The following is a 19,012-nucleotide window of genomic DNA, read 5'->3' as shown; positions in this document are numbered from 1 at the left end:
GCCTTAAGTCAGGTGCAGATCCCGGGTTTGGACCCAACATGAATTTAGGAGCACTTTAGTAAGTTAATGGAAGATTAGTAAGTTAATGAAGATTAATGGACTTCAATGTCTGTACACTAATGCGCAAAGCATGGGAAATAAACAAGATGAGCTTGAGCTCTTGGTACAGCAAACTAAATATGACATAATAGGCATCACTGAAACCTGGTGGGATAAGTGCCACGATTGGAATGTAATAATGGGGGGATACAATCTATTTCAGAGAAACAGACCAGACAAGAAAGGAGGAGGAGTGGCGTTATATGTCAGGGATGTGTATACCTGTGAAGAGATCCAAGATTTAGAACCTCAAAGCCAAAGTGAGAGCATTTGGGTCAAAATTAAGGGAGAGAAGAATAACAGTGACCTCACTGTGGGAGTTTACTATAGATCCCCAAGCCAAACGGAGGACATAGATGATGCCTTCCTGGAACAGATGGCCAAGCATGCAAAAGGAAGGGAGATAGTAGTAATGGGGGACTTCAATTACCCGGATATTTGTTGGATGTCAAACTCAGCCATGAGCATAAGGTCAAACAGATTCCTCACTGGCCTTGCAGACAACTTCATTGTCCAGAAAGTGGGAGAAGCAACAAGAGGAACAGCCATTTTAGATCTGGTCCTAACCAATGTTGATGACCTGGTTAGTGGGGTAGAAGTGGAAGGATCATTAGGTGCGAGTGATCATGCTCTTCTGAAGTTTACTATACAGCGGAAAGGAGCAGCCAAGCATACTAGGACTCAATTTCTTGACTTTAAGAAAGCTGACTTCATAAAACTTAGGGAAGTGCTGGGTGAGATCCCATGGACAGTAATACTAAAAGGAAAGGGAGTTCATGATGGCTGGGAGTTTGTTAAGAGGGAGATAGTAAAAGCACAACGTCAGGCAATACCAATGAGACAGAAACATGGAAGGTGCCTAAAGAAGCCAGGGTGGCTATCTAAAGAACTTTTAACTGAGTTAAGATTAAAAAAGGATGTGTACAAAAAATGGAAAAGGGGGGAAACCACCAAAGAGGAATTCAAACAAATAGCCAGCACGTGTAGACACAAAGTCAGAAAAGCTAAAGCACAGAATGAACTCAGGCTTGCTAGAGAGGTTAAAAGCAACAAAAAAGGCTTTTATGGGTATGTCCGTAGCAAAAGGAAGAACAAAGAAACAGTGGGGTCACTCAGAGGGGAAGATGGTGAAATGCAAACAGGGGACACAGAAAGAGCTGAACTCCTCAATGCCTTCTTTGCCTCAGTCTTCTCCGATAAAGAAAACAATGCCCGACCTGAAGAATTTGGAGCAAATGATTCAGCAAAGGAAACACAGCCCAGAATAACTAAGGAGATAGTAGAAGAATACTTGGCTAGTTTAGATGTATTCAAGTCTCCAGGGCCAGACGAACTGCATCCAAGAGTATTAAAAGAACTGGCAGATGTGATCTCAGAACCACTGGCAGTCATCTTTGAGAATTCCTGGAGAACAGGCGAAGTCCCGGCAGACTGGAGGAGGGCAAATGTTGTCCCTATTTTCAAAAAGGGGAAAAGAGAGGACCCAAATAATTACCGCCCAGTCAGTCTGACATCAATACCAGGGAAGATTCTGGAGCAGATCATTAAGCAAACAGTCTGTGAGCACCTAGAAAGGAATGCTGTGATCACCAATAGTCAGCATGGATTTCTGAAAAATAAGTCATGTCAGACTAACCTGATCTCGTTTTTTGACAGAATTACAAGCCTGGTAGATGAAGGGAACGCAGTGGATGTAGCCTACCTTGATTTCAGCAAGGCATTTGACAAGGTGCCTCATGATATTCTTGTAAAGAAGCTGGTAAAATGTGGTCTTGACTATGCTACCACTCAGTGGATTTGTAACTGGCTGACTGACCGAACCCAAAGGGTGCTCATCAATGGTTCCTCTTCATCCTGGAGAAGAGTGACTAGTGGGGTGCCACAGGGTTCTGTCTTGGGCCCGGTCTTATTCAACATCTTTATCAACGACTTGGATGATGGACTCAAGGGCATCCTGATCAAATTTGCAGATGACACCAAACTGGGAGGGGTGGCTAACACCCCAGAGGACAGGATCACACTTCAAAACGACCTTGACAGATTAGAGAACTGGGCCAAAACAAACAAGATGAATTTTAACAGGGAGAAATGTAAAGTATTGCACTTGGGCAAAAAAAATGAGAGGCACAAATACAAGATGGGGGACACCTGGCTTGAGAGCAGTACATGTGAAAAGGATCTAGGAGTCTTGGTTGACCACAAAGTTGACATGAGCCAACAGTGTGACGCAGCAGCTAAAAAAGCCAATGCAATTCTGGGCTGCATCAATAGGAGTATAGCATCTAGATCAAGGGAAGTAATAGTGCCACTGTATTCTGCTCTGGTCAGACCTCACCTGGAGTACTGTGTCCAGTTCTGGGCACCACAGTTCAAGAAGGACATTGACAAACTGGAACGTGTCCAGAGGAGGGCAACCAAAATGGTCAAAGGCCTGGAAACGATGCCTTATGAGGAACGGCTAAGGGAGCTGGGCATGTTTAGCCTGGAGAAGAGGAGGTTAAGGGGTGATATGATAGCCATGTTCAAATATATAAAAGGATGTCACATAGAGGAGGGAGAAAGGTTGTTTTCTGCTGCTCCAGAGAAGCGGACACGGAGCAATGGATCCAAACTACAAGAAAGAAGATTCCACCTAAACATTAGGAAGAACTTCCTGACAGTAAGAGCTGTTCGACAGTGGAATTTGCTGCCAAGGAGTGTGGTGGAGTCTCCTTCTTTGGAGGTCTTTAAGCAGAGGCTTGACAACCATATGTCAGGAGTGCTCTGATGGTGTTTCCTGCTTGGCATGGGGTTGGACTCGATGGCCCTTGTGGTCTCTTCCAACTCTATAACTCTATGATTCTATGATTCTATGATTCTAAGTTACAAGCAGCACTGAAGCGGGAAGTATGCCATGGGTCGCACTTCTTGTTTTATTTTTTTATGCTGCTTCTCCTGCGATTTTGAAGGGAGGAAGAAAAGGAGTTTATATATTTCTCCCATGGGCAGATGGAGTTGCTGACCTCTGGGTTATGGAGGGGGAAGATATTTGATTCAGTCTGCATTTAAAGTTGAATCTACTTAATTTGCACTTTCCGAGGCAATAGGAGAACCAAAACGCAGCCATCGTTCAAACGTGCACCTCTCTGAAATTTTGCAGTGCGGTTCTCCAGCTAAGTAATGTGTTACCAAAATGCATCTACGGGAGTAAAATGTCCCTGCAAGTGAATATATTAGTGAGAACAGCACAGAGAAATGTGTTATTTTGGGGAATATTGCTTTGCAAAAAATAAAATAAAATAAATGTGTCCATTAGGCATAACTTGTGTATGTCAGGAGAAATTTGCATTCAAACGCTGATGCATTTTTATGAGGATTTTGTCTTTTAAATCACAAACTGATGTGCAAAGTGAGAAGAACTGAACTGATTGGAAATCCCTATTATGGGATGGGAGAAGCAGCAACCTCCCCCCAAAGTATAGGGTGTTACATGGCCTAAAGCATTACTTTTACATTTCATACACACCAGGATGACCAAGTATTTATGTCTAGTCCTGTCCTTGTATGGAACTATGTCCTTGCCTAGGATTGTAACAGGTAGACAGAAATGCTTTTAATTTGATATAATGAAGATTTCCGATTGTGGTTCATTAGTTTAACCTTCACCAACCTGGTGTATTCCCTGCCCTCGCCCCTAATATTTTGGACTACTGCTAGCTAGAGCTGAAGGGAATTATCCTGTGAACTGCCCTGAGATCTTTGGATGAAGGGCGGTATATAAATTTAAACAACAACAAATAGTAGTAGTAGTAGTAATAATAATAATAATAATAATAATAATAGCATTCAAAACATCTGGAGGGTGCTGGAGCTGCCAACTTTTTCTTTTTAGCAGTTCGTCTGTCCTTTACAAACAGCCTGACACAGATATTTCTCAAGTGAAGCTTTCCCTCAGCTTATCTTTTTGCCAGAAAACATTTCATTGGCTTCATTTTTGCATGTCTGCCTGCTGTTAAAACGACAGGAGCAGGAGCAGGGGCAGTGAGACAAAAATAAGAAATGCTGGCAGTCCTCCAGTGCGCTGCAGTTCTTCAGAGCCAGAAAGTGTAGCTAATGCACACAAATAGCTTTTAAGTGCATGCGTTGCTCCATTAGGCCCAGACCATGTTAAGCTGGGTCAAATGGAGTGAATGACTGTCAGCCTGCTAAAATGCTTGATAATGCTTTGCATTGGGTGGTGCAAGTCCAGGAGAAGCAGACATGAAGATATCATGCTGGAGCGGTTGCTGAATCTCACCTATGCAGTGGAAGCTCAGGTTGCGAACATGATCCATTTGGGAGGCATGTTCGCAACCCGCAGCGTTCACAACCTTCAGCGCCGCGCCTGCGCATGCGTGGGTTGCAATTCAGCACTTCTGCGCATGCACAAAGTGTGATTTAGTGCTTCTGTGCATGCCCAAGCTCCGAAACCCGGAAGTACAAACGCACAACCTGAAGCGTCTGTAACCCGAGGTATGACTGTAGTTGATTTACACAATACAGGGGCACCTGGTTTACGAATAGTCCTGTTTACGAACTATTCAGTTTATGAACTCCGCAAAACTGGAAGTAGTGTTCCGGTTCGCGAACTTTACCTCAGTATAAGAACAGAAGCCGAATGGTGGAAGGGAACCGGCGGTGGGAGGTTTCATTAGGGAAAGCGTGCAGCGGTTTAAGAACAGTTTCAGTTTAAGAATGGTTTTGGTTTAAGAACAGACTTTCGGAACAGATTAAGTTCGTAAACCGAGGTACCACTGTAAAAACCTTCCATCATCCAGATTGAATTTTGTATTCCCCTCCCGCATATTCAGTTTCTCTTTAAAGAAGAAACAACAGTGGCCCTTCACTCGCTCCTACCACACACTTTTGAACACTGTCTTTATTTATTTATTCATTTATTTATTTTAAAATGCCAGAAATAATGCCCTACTGAGTCTATAAACTCATTCTTCACATCTCCCATCCACTTCTGAAAGATTAGCTACTTCTTTTCAGTGACAAGCAAGCTTGTGTTTTCAAAGAAGAAATGAAGATGAATTTGGAGTGCAATTTCCTTCTCAATCTGATGGGCTGAGAGGGGGGGTCAAAGGGTCTACAAGACAGGGGGAAATCCACTGACAGGCTTTACAAATGTATTGAGTGCACAACAAAAGCAAATTTTGCATAGGAACATAATTGCCAGCTCTTAACATCTGCCCATTATTATCTGGTTTTTCAAACGGATATGATAAACCAAGGACTTGGCTGCTCTTTGTTATTAAACATTATGCAGCATTTATTGCAACCTCGTTTACCAAATGGCTTTGGGGATTCCAAAATATTCAGATAATCACAAGTCTGAGTAAGCAGGAGGACTGGGGCCAAACTACAGGGGTTGTTTTTTTTGTTTTTTGTTTTAAATGCAAATAGCATCATTTGGGTGGGTGGGTGATAATTGAAGGTATCAAAGCAGACATAGATAGGAATTTAATCCCTTCATCCCTAAACTCCTCTTCTGAAGGTAGCATTTCATTTGAATTTCCTCCACTGGAGCCAATGGGAGATTTACTCCCAAAGCAAATATTAGCTTCAGAAGAAGATTTTCTTCAGGATCTCAACAGGAATGGAAAGGGTTAAATTACCCCCAAACCCTTTCTGGTTAATTAGTAGCCCTTCCAGCTGATGAAACTTGCATTAAAACCTGTTGCTAGATGCAAAGAGGGATTTACTATTATTTTATTTATTTACTTTGACACTTTGTATACCACTGAATCACAGTTGTCTCTAAGCAGTGTACAGGAGACCCAGCACAATAAGACTAAAATGAGTTAAAACTATAAGATCAGAATTCAATTTAAAAGCGTGCTTGAACACCACCACCACCACCACCACCACCACCACCACCACCGCTAGTAAGAAATGACATGATAGATGATTTCTTGAGAGAAGCGGTTATCTCATTCTCTCATAATTCTTGAACTCAGGAATATCCAGTGAAGCTGGATTTTGGAAAATTCAGGACATATGAAAGAAAGTTCTTCTCTATGCAGCACATGGTTAAATTATGAAAATTGCTCCTACAAGAGGCAGTGAAGGCCACCAAATTGGATAGCTTTAAAGAGGATTAGACAAATTCATGGAAGACAAGGCTATCAATGTCTGCTAGTCATGCTGGCTATGTTCTCCCTCTACTGACAGAGGCATGGTGCCTCTGAATACCAGTTGCTGTGAGATGCAGGAGGGCAGAGTGCTATTGCAGCTCACAGACAGATTGGCTACTGTGAAAACAGGATACTGGAATACATGGGCCATTGACCTGATTCAACAATTTCATCTCACGTGCTTACGTTTTCAGTGAGCGACAGAGGTTCAATTGTCTGATTGCAACCAAAAGGGTTGCATGGGGGTTAAGTAGATATTAAGGGGCCTATTTGGTGGCATCTAACACATCTGCCTGAAAAATCTGGTGATAGAAATGTGTGACATGACCTCATTTCATGTAGGATTTCCTGACTTCCTGCAAACAGCAGCCAATGAAGCTGAGGGTAGGTTAGCAGGGTGTAGGAGAACATTGAAAGCAATTCTATCACATTTCTTTGTGTAGATGTTACTGGAGAGATGTGAAGTTAGATGCACTTTGTACAGCCATTCATCCCCTTTAATAAGTAGCTCAGCCCTAAAGAGAACCTAATCATTAATAGGTAGCCTGTAACTCTGGGGTTTAAATTGATTTTGTCCCATTGATTCCACAATACAAAATAAATTTAAATCTCAACCTTCTGGATTGTACTGTAGATACTCTGGGCCTACTAAGCCTCAGTTAACCAAGGTTCTGGTCACTGAGATGTACCCACATAGCTCTAGGATGACTGCTCTGAGGTAAGTTAATCTTCATTAATTTTATTTTACTTCTTTAAGCATCATATACTATTTGGACTCTAAAATTTGTAATGTGCTCCTGTTTTGGCATCCAACATTGCAATTCACATCGCCTTCCATTTTGAAACATTAGGGAACCAGTGTCTAAAAAGAGCAAAATTATATCAAGCACAAGCTCCTACTTCAGGTCAGGATAATTTACACAGCAGTTCTCCACACACTGATCTACATAATCCAGCCTGGGTGACATGGCCAGTGATTTCGGGTTGTCTTGCATATTAATTGGAATGCAAATTAATCACTGTAATCCTATTGAAGCTAACAGAAAATAATGTGGCTTATGACAGCTTTTGTCTCAGGAACTGAGGCTGGATCAACTCTTCCTTTAATTTTGGACTGACAGAGAAAAGAGAACAACACAGAGGATGGTATTCAACTGAATTTTACTCAGAGTAGACCTGTTGAAATTAAAGGACCTAATTTAGCCATGGTCATTTCATTGGGTCTACTCTGAGTAAAATCTCATTGAACACCACCCATTCTTTGCTGCAGAAGTTTATTTGTATGATCCAAGACCATTAGCAAGACTCTGCACATGGTACAAAACTACTAATGAAACTTCAAGGATTATTTTTATCTGCCCTCCTCTTTTCTTATTACTGCAGCACATTTTATTCATTTATTGTTCATTATAGACAATGAAATCCTTTATTGCTAGTGTCACTGAGCTATAGAGAAATATCATGTATTAGTTTTCTCTATGCTCCAAGAATATATTTTGATAGCTTAATCAGAGAGAAAAGAAATCTATGAGTTCAGAGCACCACTTATGTTCACAATTTTTTAAAAAAACAAATCTTGGTGTTTCTTTTGCTAGCAGCATCCACAATATTAGAAGAGGTCTCTGCAAATAATGTTAACCATGGCCTTTATTTTATTCTTTTTATTCAAAGAAGCATGAATAATAAATGACATAGTCATGGATTTCCTGCCACTCAGAAAGCTAATGCTGTTGGGTCAGTTCAGGTGGCAGAAGGCAAAGGGGCTAACTACATATTTTGCACAAATGCATTGTTAGAGAGGTACCATAGATCAGTCTTTTCCAACCTAGTGGCCTCCAGAAGTTTTGGACTAGAACTCCCATCTATAAATACCTTTCCCTGTTCTGGTAGCTTTCTACTTGGATTACTGCAGTCGGGTTGCCTTTCAAGGCCATTTGGAAGGTTCAGTCAGTGCAGTATGTGGCACTGCCACAGTCCCCTTTCCATCCATCACACCAGTCTTAAGAGTGCTTCATTGGTTACCTTAATTCTACCTTAGATCAATCACCCGAGAAATTCATTGGCCTGGAAGCAAAGGAAGGTCTTGATGTGGTGCCCAAAACATGGCGATGTCAACACTAGGCAGACTTCCCTAGGGAGAGCATTCCACAATTGAGGGAGCACTACAAAGGTTTTCTCTTGTGGCCACTCTCTGCATCTCTACCACAAGGGTCACTTGGAGGTGGGCCTTCAAAAATATGAGAGGGTTCGTACCGGGAGACATATTAGGGTTCCAAGCTTTATAAAGTTTTACAGGTCTAAACCAGCATTTTGAATTCATTTGGTGATGGGTTCCAGAGCTGTGGGGCCACCACAGAACAGGTCTTTTGCACATACCTGTACTCAAAGTTTAGTTATGGGTAAATGGCTTTCTTCATACTATGTCAGAGGAGAACACTTTAAACACCAGAGCTGTAAATTTTCTCTGTGTACATCCATTGGGTTGACCACAAATGGAACTTGGCTCCCTGAGAATCTTAGCTTTCAGTTTCTTAAAATAAATATGAGTTTCTAGCTCTCATGATATGGGAAAAAATCCCAGAAGGAAGGTCTGGTGAAATTTGAAATGAGTTTAGCAGAGCAACTCTTTTAAAAGTGCTTAGGAGTAGAGTATGGCTGCTTTGGCTCTCTGCATGACCCTCTTTCCCTTCATTTCTCAAGTATTTTTTAAATCATTGTGGAAAACTTTCTGGGAAATAAATTAATTAGGTAAGACATTAACATGAATGTGAAAGTGTGCATTTTGCTCTGCTTGCTGATATTCTGCTTCTTCTCACAAGATCTGAGTTTCTTTCTTCAGCAGAAACCCTTTTTTTATTTTGGCACAGAGCACACACAGCCCTTTATATGCTGAGTTGTAACATTACTGCTGCCATTTTATTGCTCAGTTGCCCTTTCAGGTTATGAACTAAACAAAACAGGAAAAGGTCTAATTAAAACTATTACAGTTTACATTGTCCTCCCATCTTGGGGGGGGGGGGAGAGAAAAAACTCTAGCTCAAAAAGCCAGTTAAGGTTATTCAAGTGCATCAGCCCTCATCAAAACAATTAAGAGACAGGAAATCAATACTTAAGTCCTAAGCCTGCTTACCTCCATGATAATGTCTTTACTAAATTACTTCAGCCACATTCATTATATAGGCCTGCAAATGTGTTTCATTTCCTCAGTGGTCCATAGGAGCAAGGTTAAGTTTTTTCATTGGTTTTGATGATCCTTGTGTGGCCGTTGTGATAATACTGGACATTTGGGGGGCTGAGTCACAGCACATTTAAAACCTATAGGAGTCTTCCCATTAACTTTGATTGTTTTTATGGCCAATTCATGAACATATGAACAGAAATGCCAAGGAAGGTGACTGCGAAGGGTATTTTCACACAGCCAAAATAAACTGGATTAAGTCAACATGAAGTCATATTTTATCCCATGAGTGTATTTGCTATGCCATAGCAAATATGACAAGTTAGCAATCAAACAGGAGACGGGTGTGCTATTGCCTCATATTTCCAAGGCCTGCCATCATTAGCCATACAGTTGGCAGCAGACTTAAGGCAGGGGGAAAAGGGGAGCGCTTCATTACACAGTGGAGTGGTTCTCACTTCTAGACTCCTCTACACAATCATACACAACAGTGTGGAGAGATGTCAGTGTGAACCGAACTGGCAAACCATGTGTGTGATTGCAGCTGCACTTTTCTCAACAACTTCAACCATGGAAATGGCTGCTGTGCTAGGACCACACACTGCACAATTGTTTAGAGAAATTTAGCCGTGTCAATGAATACAGAATCCGTTGCCTTAGAATACTGGGGAAACTGCCACCATCAGTTTTGAAGTACTAGATAATAAATAGTTAGGTCTACAGGAGAGATTCAGTTCATTTCAAGGTGAATCCGCATTTCCTGAAACAATGCACAAACTCAAAGGCAACTGTCCTTGAAAATTCACATTTCTCTAAATATTGCAGTACGGTTCTGCAGCCAAACAAATGAGTAAAAAATGTGAGTATTAGGGGAAAGTGTGCACTAAATGCATATGTTTGGGAAAATAGCATAGAAGAAAATATGTTATATTAGGGAAATTTGCATACCAAAATATGTATATTAGGAAAAATTCACACTAAAATGCTTGGGGAAATCCTTTACTTTCCCCCCTTGAAAACCGATGCAGAAATGTGAAGTGAATTTACAATTAGAAAAGTGAGAAACTGAAAGAAACTGAAATTGGCAGATTCCCCCATCCCTACTGGTGGCCTACAAGACCTATCACTATCAGGGCATGTTCAAAGGCACTAAACCTCTAGCTGCTTTCATGTGAAGGTTGATTTCCACAGTGATGACTGCTTGGGAACTTGCCAGGCTAGATGAACCATTTTTCTGTCTGTTTCAATTTTCATCCAAACCAGAATTTGTCAATGTTATTTCACTTACATTTTCACCTCTACTTGCTGTAGGTCGTGGAACAAAATCTGCTCTGAACAAGACTTGAACTACTTCCACTATAATGTTAGTAGATACGTGTGTATATTCAGAGAAGTATTTCAATTTGTAATGTGGATGTGTGCAGTACCTTAGTTATCCCCATTTTCACATTCAGTTTTCCAGCTGGAAGATGGGTAGATAAATATGTAAATAGTTGTTTAGGACCCACGCATTGCATAGTTGCGAATGTACTTATTTTAAGAAAATACAGTAATTATGGACTTGGACCAATCTGGGACAAGGTTTTGGTGCATGGAAACAGAGCGACAGAAGTGTAGGAATGTGAGGGAAATGAATTTACATAATTCCACAACCTCCATCAATTCAGGGACATTTTACCCTAAATATTCCCACTCAGTATTTGTCCAAAACAATCAGGCACAGTTTCAATGCCACTTACCATTTTTATTATTTTAACTCTTAGCCAAAATTGGGATGATAACTGCCACCACTTTAGAGTCATCTAAGAATGTGCAGCACAAACTTGTGGATTAAGAGCAGTGGGGCTGCTGGACAAATCAATGTGAATATTATAATCTAGGGGTCTGAATATTTAACTTTTTAGATCTGGTAGGTTGAGAGAAAACAATAAAACTTTTAGAAAATTAGTTATCAGTTTATTTTTTAGTTTATTTTTTAAATTTGTTTGCTTATTTTGATTTAATCAAAAGAACAAGCCCCCATCATGCTTCACTTTGTGTGTTTATCATACATTTGGCTGACCTCTTTCATGGAGGATAAGGCCATTCATGACTATTACTTATGATAGCTCTCTAATTCTTTCATTATCGGAGAGAGTCGGCCTCTGAATATCAGTGGCTGAGGAACCTGGGCACTCATATCCTGCTTGCAAGCTTCCCTTAGGTATCCTGGTGGCCATTGCAGGAACCCAATTCTGCACTAGATGGTCCTTTAGTCTGATCCAGAAGCCCTCTTCTATTTATATTCTCCTGCCTTGGCTACTTAACATCAAATGTTGACCTGCTAGGAGACAAAATTTGTTGTAATACATTGATTCTCTCTTGCGTTTTTGTTGAGTTAGAATTCCAACACTGACTACTTGTTTTAAGGGGGCGGGGCATCTTCTGCATTTTTCCTGATTATGTACAGTAGTTCCTGTGGGTATATATTCAGAATCACCCAAGATTTGCTGCCTCCTTGACACTACTACTATTGACACTCCTATTGTCCATGCTCAGATGAACTTCTACATTGCTGCTTTTTGCAAATCAGCGTTATCATCCTTGGTGACTCCATAAACTTGTTCAAAGCTTACCCTACTTTGTTACTCTATTAATAGCTCAGAGTACTTTCACTGGCATCAACTTTTTGATGTTTATTCCCTAATCAGTAGTTTGACTTCCTGAAGCACCATCCTTTGACCCTTAGAGCCAAAGCCTATCTGTTTTTGCCATCTGTTCACTTTTGAGCTGCATTTCATCTCGCTTGGATCTTTTCCTTCTACATGAGGGGATGACAAGCACAACACCTGGACCCCTAAATCTTTCACCGTTGTAGATAAATCTTAGTAATCATCTTCAACCTGACATTCAACAAGAATCAACAAAAAATGGAAAAGGCATTTTTTTTCATTTTGTTTTTCCAGTGACATGATCACAAGAAAATACTCCCCCCCCCCAACTTCATATTTGCCAAGACGAAAGCCATTGACAATGAGCAATAAAGAACTCTGAGGGGGAAAATATATATCTGGTTTTCTTGTTATATGTTTTCTTGTTCTTATTACATGATTAAATAATATTATTTTTCATTGAATATGTAATGGTTTTTAATATTCTTTATATATGAAATTATTCAACTGCTTTTATATATGCAATTGTTTTTTTATATAATAATAAATATTTCTATGAATGTTTAACTGAAAAACAGTTCTCGCAGTTTATAAGGTAAGCTACTATACTAGAGGAAGCCCTTAAAAATGAGCAGTTGGCAGCAAGGAGATGTGTTTGTATACCATAATGGGCACACTGGAACACCTACCTGTGAATAAAATTTTAATGAGGTAAGTTATCCAATGTGCCAGATGTCGTTGACCACAAATGAGTATTTTCTGTCTCATACTAAAATGGATGTTTTCTCTCAAGGCAATACAAGGAGTCTCAAGTCACAATTTTAATACCAGTACTTATTCTCTTTGGAATGCAGACACTCAGTTTTTTCTACCTTTCTGAAAAAGCAAATGGAGATAGTTTATTGCAAGGTTTAGTATGAGTAAAACACACACACACACACACACACACACACTTAAAAAAGCTTCATTGTTTTAAAATAGTGGCAATTTAATATTTTACGCTGCTTCCAGCTTTTTAAGCTTACTTTAAACTTTTAAACTGTTCAAATATCGACTCTTGCATAAGTAATTATGTATCAGGCCTTGCTGTGAAATAATTAGTGTTCCTTTAATCTATATATGACACATTTGTGATTCCCAAAGTCTACCAGGGCAATCAGAACACCTGCTATCTATTTATCGTTACCTCTCATAACAAATCCAGTTGGGGAGCCAAAGTGGGCCACCCAAAATTAAGAGAGCAAGTAGTTTCCACCTACGTATTGAGGGGGTGGGGGTTCAAAGGTATGCAGAAGTTGCAAATTAAAATAAGTTTTCTTTCCCCAAACTCCCAAAGCAGTCTGACCAAAAACGTAACAGCCCTGCTGAAACAGACCAAAGGCCTATCGAGTCCAGCAACTGCTAGGAAATGCTTTTAGGGTACAGTCTTATGGTCAATGGAAGATTGTCCCAGAGCCATAAGATTTTGCAGAACTCTGTCCTCATTGGTGGAGGAGATCTACCCTTGGAGGCTGCATGGAAAGAACTGCTGCCATTGTTCCTTCACAGTGGCTGCTTCCCAGGGGAGGCAGGGTGGTGTGGTGATATTGCAGAGGCAGATCAGGAATGGCTTTAGATCCAGTGAACCCAACTCTCCTGTTCCCCTGAATCAGGGTAGAAAGTGTCAGTATCTTCAGCTCACAGGCAGAGGTACCTGGCCTCCCCCGAGGCAATTGAGCGAGATACTGGATGACCTCTCCGCTGCTTCTCCCGGCAGGCTAGGTCATAAACCGGCGATTTCCCTCATTAGATGTGAGGAAAACACACCCTCTGCTTCTCTCTGCTTCTCTCCCTCCCTGCATTCTCCCCAGGGAGGGGAAATGAGACAGACAGGAGTCCTTTCTACATGTTTTATTCCTGTCACTCAACAGTACATAGAAATGCGTCTGCACCCTTCAGTCTCCATCAGAAGAGTCTCAACTCCTCCCCTGTACTTCCAGTACAGGTCATATGACACACTGAGCTAACATCCGGTGCTCAGTACACAGAATAGGCTCCACCTTTTCTCCAACAGTACATCTGCACTGTTTTGCATTCCAGCCATCTGGAGCTGGCTTTTGCCTTGGTGCTTTTTCCCAACAGAAAGTACATTGGCCCAGGGGCTTGCCTACTTATTTCCCTTCCTGTTAGGACCAATGCAAAGGAATTGTGGGGGGTGAGGAGACACTGATGGAAGGAAAATACACCCCCCTACAACACATTCTGTCTTACAAGTATAAGTTTAGCAAAGCTTTGGATTTGAGATTTCAACTGCCTTCAAGTTGTCCCCCCCCCCCATCTAGTAATGGTCTGTTGCTGAGACCATGGCAAATGGGCATTTTATGGCATGCTAGCCCACAAATATTTTGTCTGGAGTATGTACATGGAGGCTGATCAGTGATAATCCTGTACAAAATATTCCCTTTCCATTGCAAATCTGCCTGCCAAAGCTTCAGCAGAAACCTGTTGCATGAAACCAGCCTTTTAGCACTATACTACAAGAAACTTACAATATGGTGTGTTATTCCATTTGATTTAAAGCCTTCTACCTTAAACCCTTGCAACAAACACATAGCTCTCCTAATTCTTCTTCTTGTTTTTTATTATTATTAAAAACACTTCAAACAATTTCAGCCATGAAAACATTAGATTGGAGAAGTTGGTTGAGAGTCTAACCTTTATTTCCGTGAGTTCCAAGCATTCTGGAGATGATCCCTGGGTAAATGCCATTCTGATTCTATTAAGGTTAAATTTCAAACAGACAGCAAAGGGCAAGACGAGAGCGGAAAGTAATTACAGAGAACAGTGCACATCTGCTTTCCAATGCCTGTTCAAAGTCACCAGCACCAAATGGGTTGAAGCTGTGCTCAAGTCCATGAGTATCAGGTCCTGTTAAACAACAATATAAGCCAGCTTTGAAAATGAAGAGCTGGGAGCATGGGAACATTAGAGTTCACATGTTAAAGAAAGAGCATTATTCTCTTATTTGAAAAATAGATATCGTTAATTATATTATGGGTGCCTATATATTTTCAGAATCCAGACATGTATCATTTAGAATTGCTAGAAAGGCAACGAATGAAGATCATGTTCATGCTTTGGAGAAACTCAAAATTGCAAGGGAGGGAATTAGTAGTAGTAGAAGTAGTAGTAGCAGCAGCAGTAGTACTATTAGTATTATCCATACAATGTCATGACAATGTCATGTGTTTGACAGTTGGTTTCCCTGCCCAGCCATCAAAGTTGGTCCATGGAGTGCGGTTAGATAAAGAGCTGGTCCCCAGAGCCAAAAATTTACCACACACTTGCTTTACAGGAATATAATTTGTAAATGTGACTGTTATGAAAATTATAAAGTCTAAGATATAAAATAAATGTTCATAAATGTACCAGGCAAACAAATACATAAATATATAAACCACAGGTCTGAAACAGTACAGGAAAATAATCCTGAAGCCATTTTGACTCCCAAATTGACCTCAAATGTTTCTCTACAAGGAGGAAGGAAATGGGAAAACCTCCCCATTGTCTCTGCTCACAAATCCTGTCTTAAGGGCGTATCTGTGTATGAATAGGGTGAGCCTGTGACCTGGATTCAGGAACTGAGTATTTACCATCACAAACAAATAGCCAGACTGCTCAGGTAATGAAATCAGTGACCATATCAGGTACCCTGGCAAAGAGGATTTCTGCTGTAGACCGCCTCCTCTGCTGTTGACCACCTCCTTCTGTGATGTATGTATGATGTTTCGAGGGGGGGGGTTCCCCAGAATACACAACTGGGGGAGAAATGTTGTTGTCCAACAACATCTTAAGGACCCCAGGTTCTCCATCCCTGTAGATGGACAGCAGCCCTCCCAGGAAGGAGTTGTCAACTCTGTTTCTTCACCACGGAACATTTTGCAATCTATATTCTCACTTTGTTCTTCTCCCTTCCTTCTCACTTTGTTCTTCTCCCTTAATCTCCTCAGGCTCACAATTATACCATGCAGGGTGCTTAAAAACAAAACAAAAACCCCAACACATACATTTTATTGTTCAGACAGAACAGGTGCCTGACTATTACTGCCCTGTGTCTGTCACCTCCTGTTTAACCAGCAGGGGAAACAGTAAAACAGTAAAGGGCCGCGCTCTACAAAAAACAAGAAAGAACCTAATGGAACAAGGGAAAAGAGGTCTATTTGGAAATACCTGGTTAGCATAAAGGCACAATCAGAATGAACCCTGGCAATAAAATGCCACGAAAACGCTTCCCAATAAATCTTAATGAGAGATTTCCCAGGTGGTTTGCAGTCAGATTGCTGATTGTTACTTAATTAGTACAGGTGCTGTCTGCGTAGGGAAGCTGTAGAGGACAAACGGCTGCCAAGCAGACAACAAGCTCAAAGGCAGGCAGCTCCAAATTGGAAACAAAATACGCTTGGCTGTGTGATAGGCTGCTGGAGAGAACCTAGCTGGTGGTGAAAAGAAACAGTTGGAAATTTTGATATAAAAAGAAAAGCTTAAACCATTTTAGAAGCACTTTTTACCAGCTCTGATTGGTGTGAGAGCTATGACCGGGAACTTGGCCACAGTAGTTCAGGCAATGGTGTGGCATCTCTTACTATTTGTATATCGTTCCCTTAACAGTTTGTGATCAGATTACTTGAGAAATAGCCTTACCCCATCTATGCCCACTTAATCACTTTGATTTAAGGAGCCGGCACTGCTACAGATGCTGCATAATACTCATTCTACATTTGTAAGGAATTGATATTTATTATGGCAGCATCCACACTTTCGAACTTCCTGCCTATTGACATCAGGCAAGCATCTTCACCGTACTCTTTTAACCTCTTGCTTAAAACATTTTTGTTTAGGCAAGCCTATCCAAACATGTAGAATGCTGGCATGTGTTTCAATCTGGTTTTTAGCTTATTGTTGATTTTTCGAATGTTTAAAACTGTTTTTCTTTTACTGATAATTTTTTAAATTCTTTTTGTTTTTTTTAATTCCTTTTTGAGGTTTTATTATAAGTGGTATATAAAACTTGTAACATTAATTCATTAGTTAATCATCTTTTTCCCAGATGCTATCAACAGCATAGTTTGTCAATCGAGGCATAATTCTCCTTACACCCAACACCACTGGCTCTCTAGGTTCTCTAACCCATCTGAGCTGTGCTTTATTTATGGCAGAAAATAGAGGTGGTCCGTGAAATACACAAGCCCTCATTTCTGCAACCCTCCAATTTTAACCAAATTACATCTCACCTATGACCTCCCCTAAATAGCATCTAAGGAGGCAATCAGATTAATCTGGCAGCAGTCAGATTACTGGCTGGAGTTCCCTTTAGAACCCACATAACCTGTTTTAAAACAGCAGCACCGGTTGCCAGTTCATTTCCCGGCCCATTTCAAAGTGCTCACGTCAGTGTTTGAAGCCCTTGATCACTCAGGTCCCAAATATATGAAATAAAGCATCCTTCGCTACAGGCCCCTTTGAACACTAAGATCAACAGAGGTTGGGAGGGGGCTCTTGGTAGTTCCGCCATCCTTAAAAGCTCACGGTAGTGATAGCCTGGGACATGGCATTCTTTGTGATAGTCTCTAAGTTGTGGAGTTTGGTCCCCACAGAGGTGCACCTGACACCTTCATATACAGCAGAGACTGATTAAGATGCTTCACTTTGCCCTGGCCTTTGATACCCAAGATGTGTATTTTAGGACTCACCCTACCATTGGCTATGCTGGCTCTCATAATTTTTAATCACGCAGCCTTCAAATCATTTCCAACAATAACATCATATGACTTTTCCCCTTTTGGGCACCAAGTGTGTGTGGGGGGGGAACCCTCAAAAGTCAAATATATACATCTCCTCCACATATGTTACCTAGCTCCTAAACAACTCCTTTGTTAGAGCTGTCTGTTGCATAGGTTTGAAACTCACCCAGTGCTACACAAGGTTTATTCTGAACCACATGCTTCATTAGCATTGTCCACACACTTTCCATTGTTTTTATGCGAGGTGCAAGAGGTAATTACCGCTTTTTGCAGGAAATGCAGCCATGGGCATTGCCATAAATATTCAGACGTCTTAAGGCCATGGGCATTGGCATGCATAGGGAGTGTTCCCAAGAGACAGCTATTTCTCAAATCAGAGTTTCTTGCCATCGCAATGGATTTAAGAGTGAGCTGATGAAGCATTTTGCAACATTTATCTTCTTGTCTATTCAAAAAGGCACAAAAGCAAACTTTAAATTTAAATACACATTTTTGCCCATTAAAGGAAATAAGTATATGATACCCTCCTTCAAGCTCCCACTGTAAGTATGGGTTTGGGGGTTCTTTCAGTAACAACATACGTCTTATATTTTTTTTAGTCTTGTCTTTCCACTCTGAATGCAGATCATGTATTAACACTAGCAACATACACACTGCAATAAAATAAGTAAAACAAGCACAGAACCAACAAAACAGAGACATTTAATAAATCAACACTTTAGAGGGATTAGCAAAGGTTACCTGAAACAGAAAGATCTTCAGCCTATGGAGGGAGAGGGCTGTTGTGCTCCTGTCCTGCTTGAGGACTTCCTAGTTGGCCGCTGTGAGAACAGGATGATGGACTGTGTTGTTGTTTAGTCGTTTCGTCGTGTCCGACTCTTCGTGACCCCATGGACCAGAGCACGCCAGGCACTCCTGTCTTCCACTGCCTCCCACAGTTTGGTCAAACTCATGTTTGTAGCTTCGAGAACACTGTCCAGCCATCTCGTCCTCTGTTGTCCCCTTCTCCTTGTGCCCTCCATCTTTCCCAACATCAGGGTCTTTTACAGGGAGTCTTCTCTTCTCATAAGGTGGCCAAAGTATTGGAGCCTCAGATTCACAATCTGTCCTTCCAGTGAGCACCCAGGGCTGATTTCCTTCAGAATG

The 19,012-nt window shown here is 41.0% G+C and overlaps 1 long non-coding RNA gene across 2 annotated transcripts; it reads right to left on the bottom strand.

Moving 5' to 3' along the window:
• Window positions 1–11,391: 11,391 nt before the first annotated feature.
• Window positions 11,392–18,704, bottom strand: LOC308474791. Of its 2 annotated transcripts, none has more exons than XR_013984965.1 (4): window positions 18,608–18,704; window positions 14,781–14,993; window positions 12,776–12,962; window positions 11,392–11,758 (listed from the first exon to the last, which is right to left on the bottom strand). It is a non-coding gene; the product is annotated as an uncharacterized lncRNA (long non-coding RNA). The 2 variants fall into 2 exon arrangements; XR_013984966.1 differs by having other exon boundaries at window positions 11,392–11,755.
• Window positions 18,705–19,012: the final 308 nt, after the last annotated feature.

Source organism: Podarcis pityusensis (genome assembly GCF_964106645.2).
Source record: "Podarcis pityusensis genome assembly, chromosome: 3".
NCBI classification, from domain to species: Eukaryota; Metazoa; Chordata; class Lepidosauria; order Squamata; family Lacertidae; genus Podarcis; species Podarcis pityusensis.
Note: the sequence above shows the minus strand (reverse complement) of the source record. Positions and strands in the feature narration are given on the sequence as shown.